The sequence below is a fragment of the Oxyura jamaicensis genome, chromosome 20, assembly GCF_011077185.1.
Source record: "Oxyura jamaicensis isolate SHBP4307 breed ruddy duck chromosome 20, BPBGC_Ojam_1.0, whole genome shotgun sequence".
Taxonomy (NCBI): domain Eukaryota; kingdom Metazoa; phylum Chordata; class Aves; order Anseriformes; family Anatidae; genus Oxyura; species Oxyura jamaicensis.
Genome location: NC_048912.1, coordinates 3,007,180 through 3,028,006, shown reverse-complemented (window position 1 = coordinate 3,028,006; position 20,827 = coordinate 3,007,180). Strand labels below are relative to the sequence as shown.

At 47.5% G+C, this 20,827-nt stretch overlaps 1 long non-coding RNA gene across 1 annotated transcript in view; it reads left to right on the top strand.

Annotated features, from left to right (window-relative positions):
* LOC118176919 overlaps positions 1-20,827 on the top strand; it is a 181,201-nt gene that overhangs the window by 8,910 nt on the left and 151,464 nt on the right. The window lies entirely within an intron of this gene.

Genomic DNA, 20,827 nt, shown 5'->3' with positions numbered 1-20,827 from the left:
TCTTACGTCTTGTAGCTGACATTACAAACAGAGCTCGTGCTCAAATTCTCTGATTCCTTAGCTACAATGAAGGAAAACAGAAACTTTTCCAAGGAAGTTGTGGCTGTGCTGTAGTTATTTGGGATTTGCCCCTATTTGTGTTACTGGAGGGCGGTTTGCATCGCCTTAGTAGCGTGTTGCGGCCAGTTGTACTACAGATGCGAGGTACCCCTCTAGCTGGGGTTGCAATGTGGAAAGCTCTAATGCAGAGAAGAGGAAAGGTAAGTTGCATGTGCCACCAGCAGGTTGTTTGCATGGTGGCGTGGTGGAGTTGGAATGGGGAACACATGTTCTGATGGGTGTACAGCTAACATCCAGTCAGTAATGCATACTTAGGGGGTAGCATTAAGAAAAAGCAACTTCTGTTTAAGAAGCATTGGAATTCTTATGGTTTTGTGGGGATTTTTGATAATGATTTCTGTACCGTGCAATATAGTTGGGAAATATCTTCCCTCCATCTATTGTCCCTCTCCTTTTTTACGCTGATAAAAGATAGGGGAATAAGGTTTGAGTTTGGAAAGAAATCAATAAAAAAACCAACCAACCCCTTGGCAATAGTTACCTGTTTGTGGTCAGTCTTCCTTTGAACTGTTGGAGGGAACTCATACTCCTAAACTCCTGAAGTTACAGCTTTTCTCTGGTTCAGTCTGAGTGTAAAGCTGGTGTAAGGATGACTGCGTGCCCAGGTCCCCCTCGGGGAAACTGTGAGCAAGATCAGCTCTTTGACATAAAAAGCAACTGCAACCCCGTCTCTTTGTCAGTCTGAGGTCTCTGCAGACAGTCCGAGAATACCTACGGAAAGTTTCCTTCTGTAGCCTAGAGGGAACTAAGGTTGAGCCGAGGCTCATAATGTTTTATAACAGTAACTATAATCTAATTCTTAGAGGTTGTCTCCAACATCTGCAGGCCAGAAGCAGAGTGTGACAGGGGTTTGCAAGTACGGTCAGTCATTCTGGTTGTCCTGTAGCTTCAGAACATGCTTTGTCTTTCACAGGTCCGTCCTAGGAGGCCCGGCTGGGCTAGAAACGTGTTGCTGCCTCCTGGTGCTCTGTGGGGGTAGCTGTTCGCAGGCTTGTAGGGTGGCAAGGTGGGGAGCTTGGTGTATGGAAACAGTCAGCTCTGCTTTTAGCCCCTCCACTGCTTGGCCTCCTTTTTGTTGCTGGCTTCCTGGTGGTTGCTTCCAAACTTGCTCCCTTCTGACCTCTGGCGAGTCCTTTGTTTCCTGGGCCCTCGACATCGCAGAGCCTTCGACTTGTACTCACTCAGGGTGGAGCAGGAGGCATAGAATAAAAAACTTTAACGTAGTTCTAGATATCCCTTTATTTTTTCTGACAGTTTTGAGAACGGTTCATATTTTCAAGCCTTTAAGAAATGTTAGAAGAGCTGAGGTTATGCGTACAGGGAGCCGCTCCTCAGGTGCAAGAGGCTCAGCACAGCCCCGGCACACGCGCTGTTCTGTGCTTCTGCCGAGTGGATTCCTCGCAGCACTTCCTCAACCACCGCTGCCTTCGCACTTCTCTAATTCTCTCGAGCAGCTCACGTGGATGCGAGCAGGGCTGGTTGTCTCTCCCAGGGGATGCAGAGGTGGCTGGGTGTGTTACGGCTGGGACTTCACTGACTCAGAGGAGTGTGTGTGACAGCGGGACTGGCTACACGTGGCTGTAAGCTCTGCTACTTGTCTTTAATTCTGGAAATGGAGAGACCCTTCCCCTGTGCACTGTGCTGGAGCACTTCCCCCTGTCCTCAGAACAAGAGCGTGTGCCGGCAGTTAATGAGAAGCGCTGGAAGCTGGGTCCCAAGAGATGATTAAACCCCGCATGCCAATTAAAAGGAGTGTAATTACACAGCAGGGACAAGTTGTTAAACAAGCAGGAGGTTATTGTCCTTCAAGTCAACGTACTGGAACAGCGAGAAAGAGCCTACCAGGAAATCTCTGGCAGGGCCGTTCTGCTTGGCCTGGGGCTTTTTTTGGAGAAGCTCAGGAGCGGGGTGGGGAAGGAATGGGCTAATTCGGCATTTTGCCTTCTGTTTGTTTGTAGGTGGTGAGTACTTAGAGCAGAGAAATCTGGAAAGCGACTGCTCTGTACGTAAGCTGAGCTGTCTCTAGGCTGGTGTGTACAAGGTGCAACCTCAGGTGCTTCCCCGGGCACGGTCCTTCACCCAGCTGGCAGAGGGGCGTGGGTGGATCGCGAGATCCCAGGGACCCGGTGCCTGGTTGGCATGAGTGGGGGTGTGTCCGAGGTATTGCCCTGTGCTCTGCCGAAGCCCGAACGAAGCTCCGTGCACAAGGCAGACGTGGGGATAATTTATGGTGACTGGGTTCTGTGCTTTTATCTGCTCATGGGTGTCTGCAGACTTGCAACATGATGCCATCGCTCTTGTTGTTGAAGAGGCTTGATTTAACTTCTTTTTTGACTTGGATCAAGCACAGGGAATAAGGAGCTCGGTGTCAGCAGCGTGAGCGTTCCTGGCTCCTGGTGGTGGAGGAAATGCCTCACATCCCACCGGTTCTGTTCTGTGCCTCCCCAGTCCCACGTGCGTAAACCGAAAGCGATCCGGTCCGACCTCTAGCAGCCTGTGTTTGGTAGGGGTTCTGGGAGGCCTCAGCGTGCCTTCATCTAGTGGAGGAATTAGCATTAATTAACCGTCGGTCCCCTGTGTGTCCTGACCACTAGGTGACATCACATACTTAACATATTTTTTGAGCACTTCCAGTGGGAATGTTTCATGTGTGAGCCGCACGCTTGGTTTTGCTCGTGCAGTGCACGCGTGTGTTTTTCAGACTTGTCTGTACTTGAACCCCGTGCGATAATGGAAGGCAAACTAAGGAATGTGGATTTTAGGATGGAGCAAATGAGTTTTCCTCAAACAAGGCAGCTTGCTCCGGGAGTAATTGAACTAGCTCTGTTCCATTATCAGTCCAATTGTTCTCTAGGTGGAAAACCGAGAAAGGCAGGGTGGATTTGGCTGGCTCTGTTCTGTTCTCAGATGCTCATCTGTGTAACCTGTGGCCACAAAATGCCCCTTTCTGTGTTGAGATGGCAGTAAGCCATAGCATTCAGGGTGCCTACTGGAGGAAGAGTGCAAGGCCACGTCTCCCAGCTCCTATTGTGAAGCTGGAGTGGCAACTGGGCTTGGGAATTCTTTGTTTGCAGTGGTGTAGGGCACCGCTTTGTTTGCCTGGCTATTTGTTTGCCGGTGTATTCAGACTTCAGCCTATAGTTAGGAAAATGAATGAAGATTTACCTTTAAAGCAAATAACTCCTGAGGGCAGAAGGGTCACTCAGCTGGGAACAGCAACAACTCAGGGCTGAATTCAGCCTGGGGAAAGCACAGGTAGCCCTGACTTCTGGGGGTAGACTGTGTCAACTCCGTGTGTGTGTGTGTGTGTGTGTGTGTGTGTGTATACATTTTTTTTCCCCCAGCTGAAAAAATCCCTCCCCTGTTGGAAAATCCCCATGGATCAGCTTCTCAGTCAAGGTCAAATCCCCATCTCCTGTACTTTCCTCGGCCATTATTCCAGGTGATAGATGCACTATTGACTGGCAGCAGTGACAGAGCTTGGAATGATGGGGGAACTGAGGCATATTCAACACGGGCACACAGCTAACTCATGCTAATGTTCAATAATCCTATCCTGCTGCTACACTCTAATGGCTGTTGGCTTGATAGAGCCCCCTCATTGAACTGGTGTATTTCTTATGGGCCTGCCCACCCATCCTTCATGAATTTTTATTAAACAAAACTGTAAGCGGATTGATTTTGTACTCCTTTATTGCATTTTTATTTAATTCCTTTCAATGGTGGAGGCTCCATCATGTTATCTCGACGTAAATCATGCTGGGGCAGCATGCCAGAAAAATAAAAAGACTACAAGATCATACTTGCATCCAGTGTAAATTTCACTCCTATAACCTTTATTAGTGTAGATTCATTGATTTTTATTTTACTTTTCCTCGGCCCCTCCCTCCCCATGCCTCCTTTTGGTTAGACTTAGGTCAGAACCTGAGAGCTCTGCTTCTAAATAAAGACTTTTTTCTTTAGGAAAAAAAAAAGTTGATTAAACAACATGTTCTCTTCTGTAAAGCACAGCTGATTAAATGCTCGTAACGCCGGTAGTTTTGTAGGCAGTCGGAGGTGTGTGTGCTGGTGGTGGGATCGCAGCCCGAGCCGCGCTCTGCAGAGCAGCAGCAGAGATTTGCTCGCAGCCATCTCCCAGCTGGGATCGCGTCCCTGGTTTTGCCCCCTGATGGGAAATCTGCCGTGGTGCCGAGCGGCATTTTCTGTCCTGCATCCCTTGGTGCTGCTTCTCACCATCACTCGGGTGTTGGTCCATGGCTGAAGTTTTCAGCAGTAATTAATCACCTTCTGCAGGACGGGGACAGGGAGCTCCTGCCTGCTGAACTGCCCCTCGCGCCTTCCCACTGCGGCCATTCAAAGTGACTTGGGGCGGTATTCGCAAACGCACCGCCTATGCTTTCTGTATGTTGCTTCCTATAAAATATACTCGGTGGATAAATGAGGCACCAGTAGGTGGCATGCGAGAATGTACAGCATAGTTCCCGTTGTGCTTCGGATGGACCCCGAAGGGCTAACGTTGAGCGTTAAACCCCAGCGGCTCTCGCAGTGCACCTGGGATCCCCTGGGGTCCCAGCGCTCTGCAGGATGGGCTCCACCATCGTTGGGTTTGTAGTGGAGTTACGCCATGGGAGCAAAGCACGGGGTTTAAAGTTTCTCCCAGAGTAGGCTTTGCTGTGATGTGCCATCTCTTGCTGCCCCTTTGGGTGTTTTGCGACCCCTTTCTGGCTGCTTGGTGTCACGCAGGCTCCTGGCCTAGAGGCAGCGCTAGGCAGGATGCACGTTGCTGCTTTAAGCCGTGGGGGCCTGACACAGCTGTACAAAAGAAAACATGGTAAAGGCGAGAGCAAGAGGCACTTTAAATATTTTTTCCCGACTGATATATGTCCTGATCCTGCCCAGGATACGCCGCTGGTACGATAAAAGCAGAGTCTTGTCCTCTTCTAAGTTGCTGTTGCTGTGAATGTGGGAGTTAGCGTTGTCTTGCGGAACCCCGGGTCTTGATTCCCACAGCGGCTGCTTTGTGTGGCAGAAGGCCGGTGTTCCCGCTGCACTGTGGAGCTCTGATGTGACTCCTGAATTTCTGGTTCTGCACGGAGAGCAAGATTACACCGTGCTCCAGCAAACACCGCTCCGTGGGGTCGCTGGAGCGGAGCTGCAGCAATCCCTAGCAAGGAATCGCAGGCGGAGCCAACAGGTGGTGCTGACACACGGGATGCTGGGGGCACCTGGCAGGGGACGGCACGAGCTCTTCCTTGCTCGGCCCTGCTCTCCCCTGCTGTGGGTGCAGCCCCCCTGCCCCAGCAATAAGCAGCAAGGGCGAGGACTGCTCCGGCGCTCGTGTCTCTCAGTTCACCATGCAACATGACAGCTGGCCAAAGTGGGCTCGTTTGCCTACGTATCAGACCTGGGTGAGCTGAGCCAATGAAGAATTTTTCGTTGAAGATGGAGCGTGGTAGAGTGGTGATGAAATGAGATACCTGTGGTCTTAACTGTTTGCAGGTAGTATCAGTATGTGTAAGATCACTTCTGTGCTTCTATGGAACTGGTTTCTCACCCTTCTGCCAAGAAACAAGTCCTTGCCTGAAAGTTCTTGGTGAGTTTTATTTTTAAATTACTGCATAGAGGCAAGGGCAGAGGTAGGGCAGTGAAGGTGTGCTCGCGTTGGCTTACAGCAAGAAGCTAACTTTGTGTATTTTTGGTGGGTTGCTTCTAATGATCTCCCAGGGGAAATGATCAAAATGGAAGCAGAAGGTCCTCAGCTCACCTGTGCTGACACAGCTTGGCTGTTCGGAGTTATGGCTCGCTGGCCTAGAGACGGGCTTCTGGGCCGAGCTGTACTGTGGCAAAGGTAGCTTGTGAAGACGGAGCACAGGCAGAATTGTTTGATTTCTTCTCCATTAGCTTGAAATGAAACTAAATTTTGAAAACTCGTATTTTATACATCTTAGTTCTTCACCAGTATCTCTTAGTTTATTTTGCCACCGAGCTGTAATTGCGTGCCGCGGTTCCCGTGGTGGGCTTGCTCAGAAACAAAACAAAAAGGCTGATCCTGCCCCCAAAGTGCAAATAGTTTAACTGTAAGGTAAGGACAAGGAGGAGATTCACTGACACAATAGCTAGAATTCATTAGGGAGTTTAACCGTTGTTGTGGCTTTACACGTCTCCCAGGGGAAGGAAAAAAAAGAAAAAGAGCACTGTTGTAACAGTGGTGCTGGGGCTGGAGACCTGACTCTGAGAAATAACGGGACGTTCACTGATCAGACAGCTCTCCTTAACACTACTGAAGTTGAGCCTAGCAGCGTGTAGCCCCTTTTTCAGTTCCTTGTGTCAGTCCCTTGTTCTTCAGCCTTCAGTGCTACCGTTTCTCCCATGAGCTGGTTAGGAGTGTTCAGGATAAAGGGGGCTGAGATGGCTGTGTAGGGCAGCTCGCTCTGCACTAAGGATCCTCTAGAAACCACGCAGAAGCACACAGAAGGCTCTGTGGTTGTTGCTGGTCTGTCTTGTCCTTGCAATGGATGCCTCCCGGGTCTGTGTGCAAACAGATCAATTTGTGGCTGAGTTCTGCAGGGGGCTATTACTCGAAAAACACAGAACGACCCGTAGTTTGCAAATAGTTCTGGGTCGACGTGTTGATGGGGAGAAACAGGTAAAGCACTTCTGGGGTGGGAGTGGGTGAAGCAACGTACCCAGGGGCAAAAAGCGTCTGAGCGGGGTCAATGCACCGGTTGTTTCTGGTGGCTGACGAAGGAGGGTTTCTTACAGGAACCACAGAATTAATCAGAAAACAAAATGGCACTCTAGAAAGCTAATGACACGCCAGTTGATTTGATTATAATACAATGATCGTTTAAACCTGTCACTTCAAATTTTGTTAAAAGAAAGAACGCGAGTTCGATCCGTGACTCAGCGATGCAGGCAGCACATGTGGAGCGTTGAGGAGAAGTCTCGCGTTGCGGGGCTGCTGGGGCGGGGAAGTGGATTGCCTCCTCCATGCCACGTTACCACAGAGGGACTCAGCGGGTCTCGACCTTTTCTTTTTTGCTCTGTAGTTTCTGTTTTGCTCTGAAGTTTCTGTTTTTACCCTGGGTGGGTGGGGGTGGAGGGAAAAATTGCTGGCTTGAGGTGGGGGAAAGGGAATATTTACGTAAGTCAACGTGGTGGCTGGAGGGAGAGGTGTGATGCGGCTGGTTCCTGCTGCTGCCTCGGTTCACCTTTGTTAGTCCCATCGTGTGTTCAAACACCTCTGAACAACAAAAACACAAACTGAACGGTTTTCATCCCTCAGTCTTGTGAGATTTACTTGTGCCTTGTAGTACTTTTGTCATGTTGAGGACACTGCGTCATACATAAACCAAGCTACTACTATCCCAAAATGTAAAGGCTGAAATGAGCTCTTCTGGTTTGAATTTCTCTTGAAAATAGTCATATTTTTCCTTTGCTTCTTCTGTATGCCAACCCAGCAGAAGTACCTACGGGGGCTTTTGTCTAACTGGAAGCATCCAATTTGTGCTGAAGTCTGTGACTGTTTGGGGACAGAGCAGTGTGGCTGTACTGATGGATGTTCGCAGTTCTGGAAAAGTGTGTGGATGTGCAGCATCCTTCCTTGGAGGTGGAACTATCACCTTGGCAGAAGCTGTTCCTGTAGAGGAAAAGCTGCATCTCTCAGTGCATGAGGTTGCAGGTGCCTCCTGAGGCCCCCAGGCTTCTCTGCTACGCGAGATACAGCCCTCCCAAACCCCAGCACGTCACTAACATGGAAACCTCGGTGGACTGAGTTGTATTTCTAAGCTCTTTGCGTCCTGTCTCTTCCTATCTTAGTCCTTCTTGCCATGTAATCCCACAGTCTGGCAAGCTCCATAATAAGTGCAGATAGATGAGTGTGTGTACATCTCCATTAACATGACTGTGCGGGCTAATGATGGGGACCTCCTGCTGCTCTCCGCTTGTTTTCTGTTGATTGTTATGTAATGTTCGGCAGCGGGAGGTAAATTCCTCTCCAATTTTGAGACCCGTTGCAGCATGCAAACCCCACTGTGAGAAGTCACGGTGATTGAGCTTTCGAATCAAGTCCCATGCTGGTAACTATAAATCAGGCCTATTATACACTGCGACCGACAGCCAGAAACCTTCCGTACTGCATGTGGCACAGCGGAGTCTTGGAGCTGCACCGGAGTTTGTTTTGTAGCTGCGAACACTTGTGGCTTTGAAAGGCTGTGATTTAAATTTGGTGGGATGTTTGTGTTCATTCAGATGAAGGGCCGCGGGTGCTCCGGATGCCGAAGGTCAAGCTGATGCTCGGGGTCTGCCTTTGAAGACTTGCTCCTGCTCCACATGCTGAGCTGTGGGATCGCAGGGGTTGAAGTGAAAGAGCTCTTCTGGTGGTGGAGTTTGTTCCAGCTGCTCTTCGGTCATCTTGGCCAGGCAGGGCTCTGATCTGTGCCTTAGAAAGATGCTCTGAATTAGCTGCTGTTTGCATTTTTTGAGGGACCAAAGTGATGGGTGTCAATGGAGCAATTTAGGCCAAGGTTGCAGGCCTGCAAAAAGCAGGAGAGAACGCTAGGAGCCTTCCGCAGCCCTTCCAGCATGGGCTGTAGAAATCCTTTGAGAGCACAGCAAATCCTGCAGCTCGGCATGATCGGCCCTGCCTGCAGGGAGATGAGTTGGGCTGGGGCTGAGTGCCCAGGGGGCAGCCAGACACACTTTGGCATAGCGACATCGGGTCACCGCAGGAACTACTGGGTGGAATTCAGAATTGCAGAACGGTAGGGGTTGGGAGGGACCTCAAGAGATCACCAGGTCCAACCCCCCTGCCAAAGCAGCTTCCCTAGAGCAGGTTGCCCAGGTAGGTGTCCAGACAGGCCTTGAACATCTCCAGGGAAGGAGACTCCACAGCCTCCTGGGGCAGCCTGTCCCAGTGCTCCATCACTGTTCTTTCGCATGTTGGTGTGGAAATTCCTGGGCTCTGTTTTGTGGCCATTGCCCCTTGTCCTGTCCCCACAAGGCATTTCTGCTCTTGGCTTACGCAGGGAGATGACTTGGTTGTTCCTAAGACTGTCTTCATAGGTTTTTGAACCTTCCATCTTCCCATGCTTGTTTTTACTTGTTCCCTGCATCAGTCTTTCGCTGTTTACCGAATACCAACATGCGGGCCGTGTCGATGCAGGGTGCGGAACTGCCCTTCCAGTGAGACCTCAACGTCTGTCCAGTGGCTTCTGTAACGGCCTGGGAAACAGGAGGGTGTCCGCTGGCTGCGCACTACACTGCTAAGCTCCAGAAACAAATCTGAACAGAACTGAAGTGCTTATTTTTTTGCAGTTCCTTGCCTTTGTAGTATGTAAGATAGCTCTTTTTGGATGGTTACAGGGAACGCAAGGCAAGGCAACATCTTGGTGGCTGGGCTGAGCAGGTGGACGAACTCCATACAACCTCTGCCTGTTCTTGGAGGTCTCAGGTCCTGCAGTACTCGTGTCTGGGTACGGCGCTTCCAAATTCAGTTCTTAGTGCTGCAGCCTGCTGTTGCAACTGTTTTTGGCTTTGTGGAGTATAGAGAAGAGTTTGTCCGGGGAAGAACTGAATTAGAAAGAAAAGCTGTCTGGATATTTGCCCTTTGCATAGTAGGGTTTTCTAGTGTGCCACCGGCTTGGAGTTCTTGTGCTTTTCCTACTCCCCTGTTGTACTGCTTAACCTTGCGAGGTTGTTATAAAGCGTAATTAATTTATGGAGCACCTTGAAAATGGCTGGCCGGATCCTCAGCTGGTGGGATCTGGCGTGCTTCCACTGAGCAGAGTGGGCCCGCGCTGATGTATCCGACCTGAGAGTTGAGCTTGTGAGTGTGCCCACTGAGTACCGTTGTACAGGGGAGCGGTCCCACCTAAGGGTTCTGCTCAGCGCTCCTGCAAAAGGCGCCGGCAGTCAGGTAGGTCCAAATAGCTGAGCGAGGGGGTGCCGGTATAAAAATTCTGGTTTATCCCTGTTTAACAGTCAAAGATGAGCAAGCATCCAGGTAGAGATATATGGTCGAGGCAGCATCTGATGGGCTAATGATGAATGTGAGTTTGAGAGAGGCTTCAGATTAGCCTCGCATGCATAAATATCACTCGTGGGTGACAAGGACACTGGAGGTCACCGAATTGTATTGGTGCTCATTCGTGGCCTTTATAAACTCCGTGCTACTTGAGCACGTTCCCTGCGGGATGGAAGGAAGCACGGTCAGATGGCAACTTGGAAACCTTTTCCTCATGGCACGAGTTTTGCAAATCTGTTGTAATATGTGTTGATTCGGGGAGTATATGGTTTTATTAATAGGTATTTACGATGTTTCTGTCTTCCTGTCGTTTCCTTTCTTTTTTCATGCTCTTTCCAACTATTTCCCTATTCCATGTTGTATTTTTAGTAAAATCTCACTTCTCAAAGTTGCAGGGAAAAAAGCTTTCAGATAGTTCCGATCCTCTTTAGAAATGCTAATAAACTCTTTTTATAGTGCATTTTCTAGTCTAATTGCAGGTTCTACACCCAAGCTTTACTTAGGAAGGCTTGTAAAATGAATGTTGTAAGCTGGAGTATATTTTAACTTCCAGTAGTACCAACTAATGAAAAAAACAGGCAAGGAAAAACAAACTTCAGCTATGAACCAAAAACCTGCAAAATTAAGGCTGCCTCCTTCAAAAAATGCAGTCAGCGTATCTTAAGTGAATTTCCTTAGTTTCTAACGTTACAGTGTTAACTGTAAAGGTTGTGAGGGTGTTAATAATTAATGTTAATTAACTTGGCATCTTTGGAGTGCTGGGAGAGCAGCTGTGGGATTAGCAGATAGGCCCAGGGTATACTTAGTTACTTTTAGTCTTGTCCTTAAATTTGTAAGTACGGATAATTAAAACCTTTCCGCTCCCATCTCGGGCTCGGTGGATTTGGCTGTCACAATGTAAGCTGTTGTCAATTAGCATTGTTTTTTTTCCGTGCTGTTTATTTCAGAAGCATAAGAATAACAATAGAAGCAAGTGCTGGCCTGTGAGGCGCTGGGAAGTGTTGGGCATGGCCCTAGCCGTCCCGGTCTGCTCTCTGACGTGACGAGGCTTAGCGGCCACGCACGTGTCCCGAAGCGTTGCTGCTGCCCTCGCCCCCCAAAGTTGGACATCGCCGGTGTTATCGGAGGAGTCTGGGAGAGCTGGCCCCCGAAAACCTGCCTGATGAAGCGCACAAGCCTCCATGTGAAGACCCCCAAAGCTTCTGGAAACCAACCAACCATGTTGTCAACACCTGAGGCACTGCCAGGCCTCAAGGGAGTGCTACGGAGGGAAACCCCAGCTGAGCTGAGGGCTGGCTGGGACCGAAAGGAGAGCTTCAGTTGCTCCTGTGGGACCGTGGCCGCCTCCAAGCAGGAAGGCTGTGCTGGCAGGATGGGGATGCTGATTTGGGTGACCTGGGCTTGCCCAAGGCCACCTGTGACCGAGCAGTTTGCTTTCTCAGCACCACCAAGGAGCTGCAGAAGGGCCAAGGGTTAACTAAAGAGGCACTGAAGTGGCACTTTGTGTTTCTACCTGGTGGTTATTTTGCTCGAGAGGAACTGGAGGCTGTGAAAGGAGACCGGGGGGAGAGGAGGCTCTGATGCACCATCTGTGCCCCGGTGAAGGGGAGATGAGGCTGCCCGTCAGGTGCTCGTGGTGCTGGGAGGGATCCCACGTTCAGGCCTGGGCTGGGTAAAACTTCCCTTGGGCTCGAGTGGCTCTGTCCGAACCAAACGGATTGCCGTGGCACAAATTGCGTTGGCACAGGTCCTGGGCAGCGCTGGGTGCAGCGTGCTGCTGGAAGAGCTCGCGTGGAGCAAGGAGGAAAATGTAGTAATACTTCGCTGTGGTGAAGTATTACAGTCTTGTAAACGTTACAGGTATTTCTCATTTTGAGCACATCTTGCAGCAGGAGGAAGAACAATTTTCAATGAAAATGCAGTTTTGGAAATGGTAGAAAATGTCATGGTGTAGTAATATCCAGGCTTTTCTGATCTGTTTTTTGTGTGTCTTCCATCAGTTCCTGCTTTATCTTCTTCACAATATTGTCGTCAGTCCAAACAGTGGCCCACAAAGAAGCAATGCTTATTAACCGAACAGGATTACAATATCAACGGGAAGGTACCATGCAATAACCTCTTATCGATCTGTTTATCATCAGTAATGAAATAAACATATTACTTATTAAATATTGATTAGTGCAGGGGGGGAAAAGACCCAACTTTTTGAAGAGAAGTCGTATTCTCCACAGTACTTGGAATCTTTTTTTTTTCCTGTCAAACAGCTGAAGCCCTTCATACTAAGACAAATACGGAAACCGGAATGGAGCTACTTCAAATATTCTTAGCTTAAATTCAGTGGGTTATTTTCTCCACTTGGAGATTTGAATTCTTCATCATGGACTGACTTAGGCCATCAAGGAAGATATGCTTGAACCTGCCAATGTAGCTTTTGGTGCCAGAGCCACCTGAAAAGGGAGGAAGGCAAATGATTTTAGTTGAGAATGATGTTGGAGGTGGTGCTCAGTGCTGGGCACGGGCTGCTTTCACGAGGCTTTTGCATGCGGGGTGTGCAAGCAGGGCTGCCCTGTGCTGCATGCTCTGTCTGACAGCCAAGGGGAGAAGTTTTCTTCAGCTCGGAGCTGGGGAGAAAGGCATCGTGCCATGTTTCAAACATGCACCTTTACTTGCACAAAGCTTGGTGGTGATGCTGGTGATGGGAATCTCCACGTTTGATTTGATTTCTTTGTTGGGTTTGTTGAATGTCTTTATTCCATGTGTTTTCTCAAAACTGGCTTCTGTAGGTTAACACAGATGTCAAATAGATGTACGTGTGTATAGCTGGCTGGGTTGAAGCTCTTTTGCAGAGTTTCACGTTGGGTTTAAAATAACGTTCTAAATCTGTGCTGCTTTCCATCTGAGTCAATTCCCAGAGGAGGGCTGGTGACCAGTCTGTGGTTTTCTACATGACTGTGTTGGCCACTTCTGATGTATTAGAAACGTAACATGTAGGTGAGAATTTTAGGTCTTGTATGTGTCCAGTTGGAAGTAGTTTAATGGAGACTGCATTGCCAGAAGCACTGAAATCACTTCTTAGGACAATGGGACCGCTCTAAGGGTGTTCCCCATCCTGCCTTGTGACAAGTAAATGGACAAACCTTTCATAGCTATGTTAAGCAAACATCATTTGATGGTCAGGTATCGCTGCGGGTTGGAGGAGCCTTAATCGTGATCGTCCCTTTTCGGGGAGGTACCTTGATGTTACACCGATGAGCGTCCTTCTTAGGAAGAACTTGGTAGATATTTTATCTTTAATCAGTAAATGTTAATACATACGGGATGTGAGGTGTGTGTTATCTCTGTGGGGTCGTGTGTCTCCTTAACCCTGTTAACAAGAGCTGCAAGTGTATGAACAGTGCCTGCATTTCAAGTGCACGTGTGAGTGTGCAGCACTTGGAATAATAGCGCTGGAGCATTTTGGAGGATGAAATACCTTTTTTCCACAGAGGTTTGCTCTGAGCACTTGAAAGGTGCGGAAAGACTGGTAGCAGATGCCTAATATGTGCACGTGGGTTTTTCAGTGCTAGCAGGAACAAGTATATCTGCTCTGTATAAGTAAAAGGGCTTTATGGCTCTGTTGTGACGGTGCAGATAAGGTAAAAGAGTTACAGAGATGCTAATAGAGCAAAACAACCAGCTGTCTAAATTGGTAGCATTTTGATTGAACATGATACGGAGATGTTTGATTCCTATCTTAACTGTAACGGTTGAGAATAACTCCTGTGCTTTTCAGTGGTTTAAGGATGCAGAGAATGCTCTAACGGTGAAGATAAATAAAAGCTTGTTACAAACTATGGAACTCCACCGGAATTCAGTTCTGTCAAATCAGAATAAATTGCTGCATTATCTTGATTCTGGTGATATCTCTGCTTTTTGAAAGAAAAGCACAAATGTGTGTGTGTGTGTGTGTGTGTGTGTATTGTCATATGCTTGTTCTTTTGAAGTTACATTTTGGGTTTACCTGCATTTTTTTTTCCCCATTAATGTTAAAGTAGAAGACACTGGATCACAGTCAGATTCATTCTCAAATGCAACTAACAGGAATTTTATGTATTTTTGCTGTGCTCTGACTGGATTCAAGCCATGCTTGGGCACTTGAAAATTGAGCTTCCTTTGTTTGGCCCAATTCTCGTTTAGTTGATCACTTCTATGATAGTTTAAATATTGGTGTAGTGCATTTTATGCACCATCTAACGTACCGAATAATGCTATTATGTTATGGGCTCAAGGCTATTAAGGCTGCTGAGCTTGAGGTATAGCAGTTCCCTTCAGCAGCTGAAATGAACTTGGCATCACACCAGTTCCTGCGGAAATTATAAGAATGTGCAGGACCATTCTGCTTCAGACCTGTGGATCAGAACAGAAGGTCATCACTCATTTATGTTGCGGGTGAAAAGGCATTTCAGGAAACATGAAAACTCTCGTAAGGAGCCATCTCCACCCTTCTAGCTGAAAAACACCCTATTTTGAAAGGTCTTCGCTGAATGCTCCCTGGCCATATTTCAAATGCAGGAAAGCAGTCCTGTTTCTAGAGGAAAACCCTAAATAATAAAGATTTTGTCAGCAAAGTGATGTAGGCCAGAGAGAAGCTAAAGGTGAATCAAAACTGAAAAATATACTGATTCATACAGGAAAAAAGCATGTTTTTATGTCCATAAAATAGGTTATATTTGGTTCCCTAAACTATAATTAATGCAGAATATAGCTTACACTGCTAATTGCTGGGTTCAGTCCTAGTATCTGTGTGGACTGATGCTTCCTTAAAACTTTCTGAATCCATAAGTTCTTCTCAGCATTAACTTTTCAGACTCAAATACAGCATGTGCACCAGATCGGTTACTAATTCTCCACAACAGGCATCCGACAGTCTCAAATAATGAAATTCCACTTGTGGTGAAGATAAACAGGAAGACTCAAGCTCCATTGTCCCAAAGGGACTAAAGTACGGTTAAATACCGTGTGTCTTCACCGTCCACTGCTGTCTGAGATGGCCGATCAGAAGCTGCTGAACCCCACGGAGGTACGTTAGTAGGTCCGTGCCAAGCAGGTCCTCCCTGTCCAGCTGGTTTGTGTCCAGGCAGCATGGAGCAGACAGCATGTAGCTGGCAGTTGGCTCTAGGTGGTCATTATGCATGTTCAGGGCTAAGGTTTGCGCTCACTTATAACTGGACCCGTGTCTAAATCTCTGGCACATGCACTGAATAGCTGTAGAAATGTGCCTACTCAATACTAAGCTGGATTTCTCTCTGCTATTTTGGCACCATCAATTTTCTCTTGCTCTAAAAAGTGTAGTGTGTTTTTTTTTTTTTTTTCCCCAAGTGAAACAGGCATATGTTATGCTGTGTCTCATTTAGTTGCATTCAAACTATGGATTATGTAAGCGAAAATGTGTTGTATTTCCTAGAGATGTCCCAAAGCTGTTCCAAACAGGCAGTAAAACTATAACTTTTCGTAGTGCTGATATGTAACACTGTGCTTAAGTGAGCGGCCTTACTACCTGAATAGGTGAGAGCTGACAACAGCATTAAATAGTAGAAAAGTCAAACATTGCAGGCTGCCTTCTTCAGAAGCACCGAGGTGGCACGAGACTGCGACACTGCTCACGCCAGCTGGGTGCAGAGATATCTGCGTCCAGAGCACCGAACCCGATGTCTGACTCTTGATTGTGCTGGGATGCTGCCCAGAGGAGTTAAGCTGGAGAAGCCTGGGTGTTTGAGAGAGCCCTGAAGTTACGGGTAGGTTAGGGTGCTGACCGAGGTGAATGAAACTCTTTCCTGCTTGTTCCCATGAGGCCTGGCCCAAGCCTGCAGGGTGGGATTCATCTGAACGTACCGACTGCACCTCTGAGCTGTTGTGTGAGTGCTGCTAGCAGTCACTGTGAAACAGGCACTTCTGGAAGAGGGTTTATTATTACTCTTCTGGTTAAAAACAAATGTGTTCTGGAAACACCATTTTTCACTCCTGAACATAAAAAGAATCTGGATGATCCATTGGCATGTCAGTGTCCCCATTTTACTTGCCTAAGTTAGATAAGATGGATCCTACCCTAAGCTACTTGCTTATGCACGTTTCAATAGTGAATGGGGTGCAGCAAAGTAATCATTGTGTTTTGGGCACCGTGTTGGGTACGTATCTCCTGGCTCCTTTCATGCATTTTATGGGTACACAGTTTAGAAGTAATATGGAATAAAGCTGAGTGGCATAGACTACCTTGGGCTACTTCAGGGAGTGCACAAATGCATCTGACCTGTGCCTTCGCCCGGCTCCTGTTGACTCATTTGAGCTGTGCGCATGTGAATTGTGGTTTGTAAGCTGCTCCCAAGGCAGAGGAAGGGATCAGTGTTTCAGGTGTTGAAGTTTCCTTTGAAATCCCTACAAGAAGGATGCATGCAATCAGGCAAGTGCGACCCAGCTGAGATGGATCACAAACCCATGCTCTGTCTTTGAATGTTTTATTCTACTCCCCTAGGCAGTGTATCCAAAGCCTTTTAAAATATCACAGATGCTTCTTTAAATAGTCTGATTTTGCTGTCACCCCTCCACCCCCCAAATGAAAGGAAAAAAAAAGATATCTTTGAAATGTGGAACATCTAAGATAGTCGTGTCCCTCTCTTCTTTTAGAGGAAAGAAAAAAGGGGGAGCAGACAGACTTCATCAGAAGTGCCCAGTCTTGTCCAGTCGTTGCCGCTTTGTTAGGACCCACGAAGGTACAGTCCAACCAATCTGGCAGGTAGAGCCGCTGTGCTAGAAGGAGTAGCAGTTCAAATACTAGGGTTAAGCTCTTCTTCCCTCTGTATATAGAGGATTTTCTTGTAGGAAAGATGCTCAATTAGTTACTAAATGTCCTACCTGAAAGGAAGTAGTAATCTGGCTCCAATTGCCAAGCAAATACCTTTCGGCTAAGCCCTAGCTTGATCGCTCTCCTGATTTGCTGTTGCCTGTAGTGTTCTTGTGAGCAAGTGTTGCAGGATCAAGTCCTCCGCAGCTGTAATAAAGCTGAGAGGAAGATGGACACCACCTCCTCCTGTGTGTATTGCTGACGGTGAGCTTGTGGATGGAGGCACGGTTCTGGGAGTAATGCCTGTGCTAGAGGAAACTTATTTATTGCCATTGCTGGAACTAGAACCAAGCCTTTTAAAGGTGACTAATTTTTTTCTTCAATACGTGATATTTCAGTTGAGCAGTTGTAATGTGAAGTGCCTGCTCTGCTGAATTGGGACCTTCATGCTGGAGAGGGAACTATTCTTAAGCTTTTGGTATGTGGAGAGCATTTCCCAGTAGATCATAAATTATTTACGTTCAGGTCTAGCGAAATCTCTCCTGATTTAGAGTGATGTATGGAAAAGTCAGACCTATACAGCTAGTTTGAATAATTCTTCTGGTAGATCTGGAAATATTTAAACTCATTCATTTTTTATAGTACTGTAAATTTGAAGAATTTAATTTTTGAAAAATTTGTTTCTGCTGTGTCACAGAATTCGACTGTCATGGAACAGAGCAATAAGCACCCCTTCTAACACTTGTATGGAGCAATTGCATGGCATTTGTGATTAGCTGGGCCGTGTTAGTCTGGTACGCATCCTGAGTCTGCATCAAGCTACAGAGGAATTGCGGGAGGACGGAGCCAAGTGATGGCTTTGAACACGTTGCAAGTACAGCCTGGATACCTGTTAGGACAGGCCTGCTTTTCAGTCATTCCCATTTGCATTGTTGTGTCCACCCTGTTAAATATCATGGTTATCTTCTCCTTCTCTCGCCTTTACCATTATTTACCGTGTGACCTGCAGCAAGAAATTTAATCCCTGAGCTTCAGTTTGTTGGAATAACTAGAAAAGAAGTGAAAACAAAGATATTCTGGTCTGCTGTATTGTATATACACGGGGCAGTGTTTCTCTTGAGGACCTGTTGCAGTCTGCAGTTCCCAGGTTATTAGTGATATGAGGGCTGTGCCAAGAGTTGGAGTATGCTCTGCTGCTTGCAAAGCACCCCAAAAACCGGCAGTCCCAATATAAGGAGATGAATAATACAATAACCCTTTGTCTAGAAGGTTCAAAGGGAATAGTTAAGTAAAAAATAAAATCAGAATTCATCTAGAGGCATCAAATCCAACTCACTGGAGTGACAGTGCCTCAATTATAGAACAAGGTGATGTAACAGGCATTTTTCATTTAAAATGTGTTTTTGTCAATGAATGCCATAAGTGGAGATAACAGCTGGGAGCTAAAGAAGTCTGTTCCTAAATTGTTTTGTGTATCTATTCAATTCAGAAGCAGATAAATGAGCTAACACTTACTAGATATTAGATACTAGTAACTGATCGATGTGACTTGATGTGCCTAATGTAATTTAGGCCTCTAGATCACTCAAACAGCTTTGGGATCTGTTCCCTCTTTTAGAGCTAAATGAGATGTGTGCACATTTGTTTTTTCTGGGGTACTGTAGTTTTTAAATCGTACAATTTTAAGGCTGTAGGATTTTTAAAATAGCCAGATAATCTGCCAGACCCTTGTTTCTGAGCAGTGCCTTGCTAGGATCAACGGTCAGGTTTTGTATGGCTGATTGTTAATGGTGTTCCCCTTCAGCTCAGGGGAATACAGCCTCCTTACCTAGGCCCTGGCCAGCTGCTCTCCGCTTTGGCCCTTCTGCCTCTTAGGGTACCGGGAAGGCTGTTGTGCTGAACTTCTTTGGTAAAGAAGCAGAGGATGCTGCAGCATAAAATTTCCCCTTGACCCACCTTTCCGTTGCCCAAGTTCGGACCTCTGCTACTTCACATTCTCTAAATGACACAGATGGCAGGATAGAGCCAATCGGAAGCACTTGATAATAAAATGGCAATTCATTTTGCAATTCCTTCAGCATTCATGCTAACAATACTGGTCCTGATGGGCTCCTTGGGTATGAATGTAGCTTTCAATATGCAATTCCACAGGAATTACACCACTGCTCAGCTCTCATTAAGTCTACTTTATTGTAAAGTGTTGCTGAGAAATCCTCCTATTACTGATACAGGACAACTGCTTTGCTTCAAAGAACTGCCTGATTTCCAAAAGCTCCTGTGTGTGTATCTGCAGGGCTTTTTAATGCTCTCTTTACAGTGCATTATCTCACTTTGTTTATATTTTGGACGCTAATGTGATGTGTTTAAGTATGTAAATTGCCATAATGTGAGGAAATGAGATGTTAAAAATAGCTGTGGAGTGCTGAAGAGAGTGGGGTGGGGTAAGGTGGCCAGTGTGGGAGGGAGCGCTTTGGATCCAGAATTTCTCTCTCCATCCTTTTAGGGAAAGTAAATCCCTCTCCAAAGTCAAACCCCAAAAAGAAGGCTGTGGGCCTTACCTTCTACAGGTAAAACAAGTTTTACAGGCTTGCTGCAAGCAGAAACCTTGGTTCTTTAGCAACACCTGGTGTCTGCTGGTCTGCGGCATGGGGCAGCACTGGGATCTGCTGTCTAGAGAAGTGACCGGCATCCGTGGGATCCAGCCAGGCGATTTGAGCATGAAGTTAACAACCCTGACCTCCATCACAAAGGGAGGTACCCACTTCCCTGCCGGGTAGCTGCTGTTTGTCCACTGTTGTCAGTATCGGGTCTTAAAAACAACACGGGATTTGTTTCTGAGCTGTGGTTGAACTGTGTGCAGTGCAGCTTGGAGGGGCTGGAAAACACGGTCAGCTTCAAAACATATCAGCCCCCCATCTCAGGGTCTATTTACTCTTTCCATCCAGTCTGTACAAAAGTTCTGGGCAGAATTGGTTGCCTCGGAGTAATGAGGTGGTTCAGACACTGGGATGCTTGTAGAAGATGACTTGCTGAGGACTTGGGGGTTTTCAGCTACCACTCACAACCGTCACCCTCTCAAATCCTGCAGTTCATTTATGTGTCCGGGTGGATGGGGTCAGTCATTCCCCAAACTGTTTTCCTATAGAAAAGATGCCCAAATAGGGGAGGAAAATGAAAAATCAGTTCCTCATCTCACATTTTTAGACCTGTCCTCACCTTGTGGTAGGCCTCCTTGTGCCCTCCCAGCCCTCGTTTCCATTACCTGAAATCCCAAGTCCATTAACTTGAATCTGTCTCATCAATCACCTTCTCTGCTGTTGCCTGTGGAAGTCTGAAGAGATTTATGGCCTTCGTCACGTGCTGGAACCCCTTTTCACTCCGTGATCTCAGACACCGCACCAAAGTGGCTGTTACCTGCACCTCCCTGGTTCCTTCGTGGCCCCAATGGCTTCTGTTACCCCGCGGCCACGCAGCGACGCACTGCCCGCAGCGAGATGGCCCTAAAACTGCCGGCCCCGCGCCCTGCCTCATGTCGCCTTCATCAGGCCTGAAGAGACGCTGGTGGTGAGCGCAGAGCTGGTGTCCTGGGTGTCCTGTCCTGCTTCTCAGCCGTGGGGCCGTCAGTGGTCTGTTGTAACCCGCTGTCATCCCGCTGCGGAGGAAGGGAGGGAGCCGTTCCCATAAGAAGGAGCCTCGCAGCCGCAGCACTCGCGGGATGGCGGCCGGGTGATTGATGGGCATTGAAGCCGGCAGCCTGCCTTCGGGCCGCGCACGGGTTTGTGTGGCGCTGGGAAGTGTCTGTAGCTCGCCTCCAGCCCCGGAGGAGCTGTGTGAAAGCCCTGATAATCAAAACATGTTGCCTACTG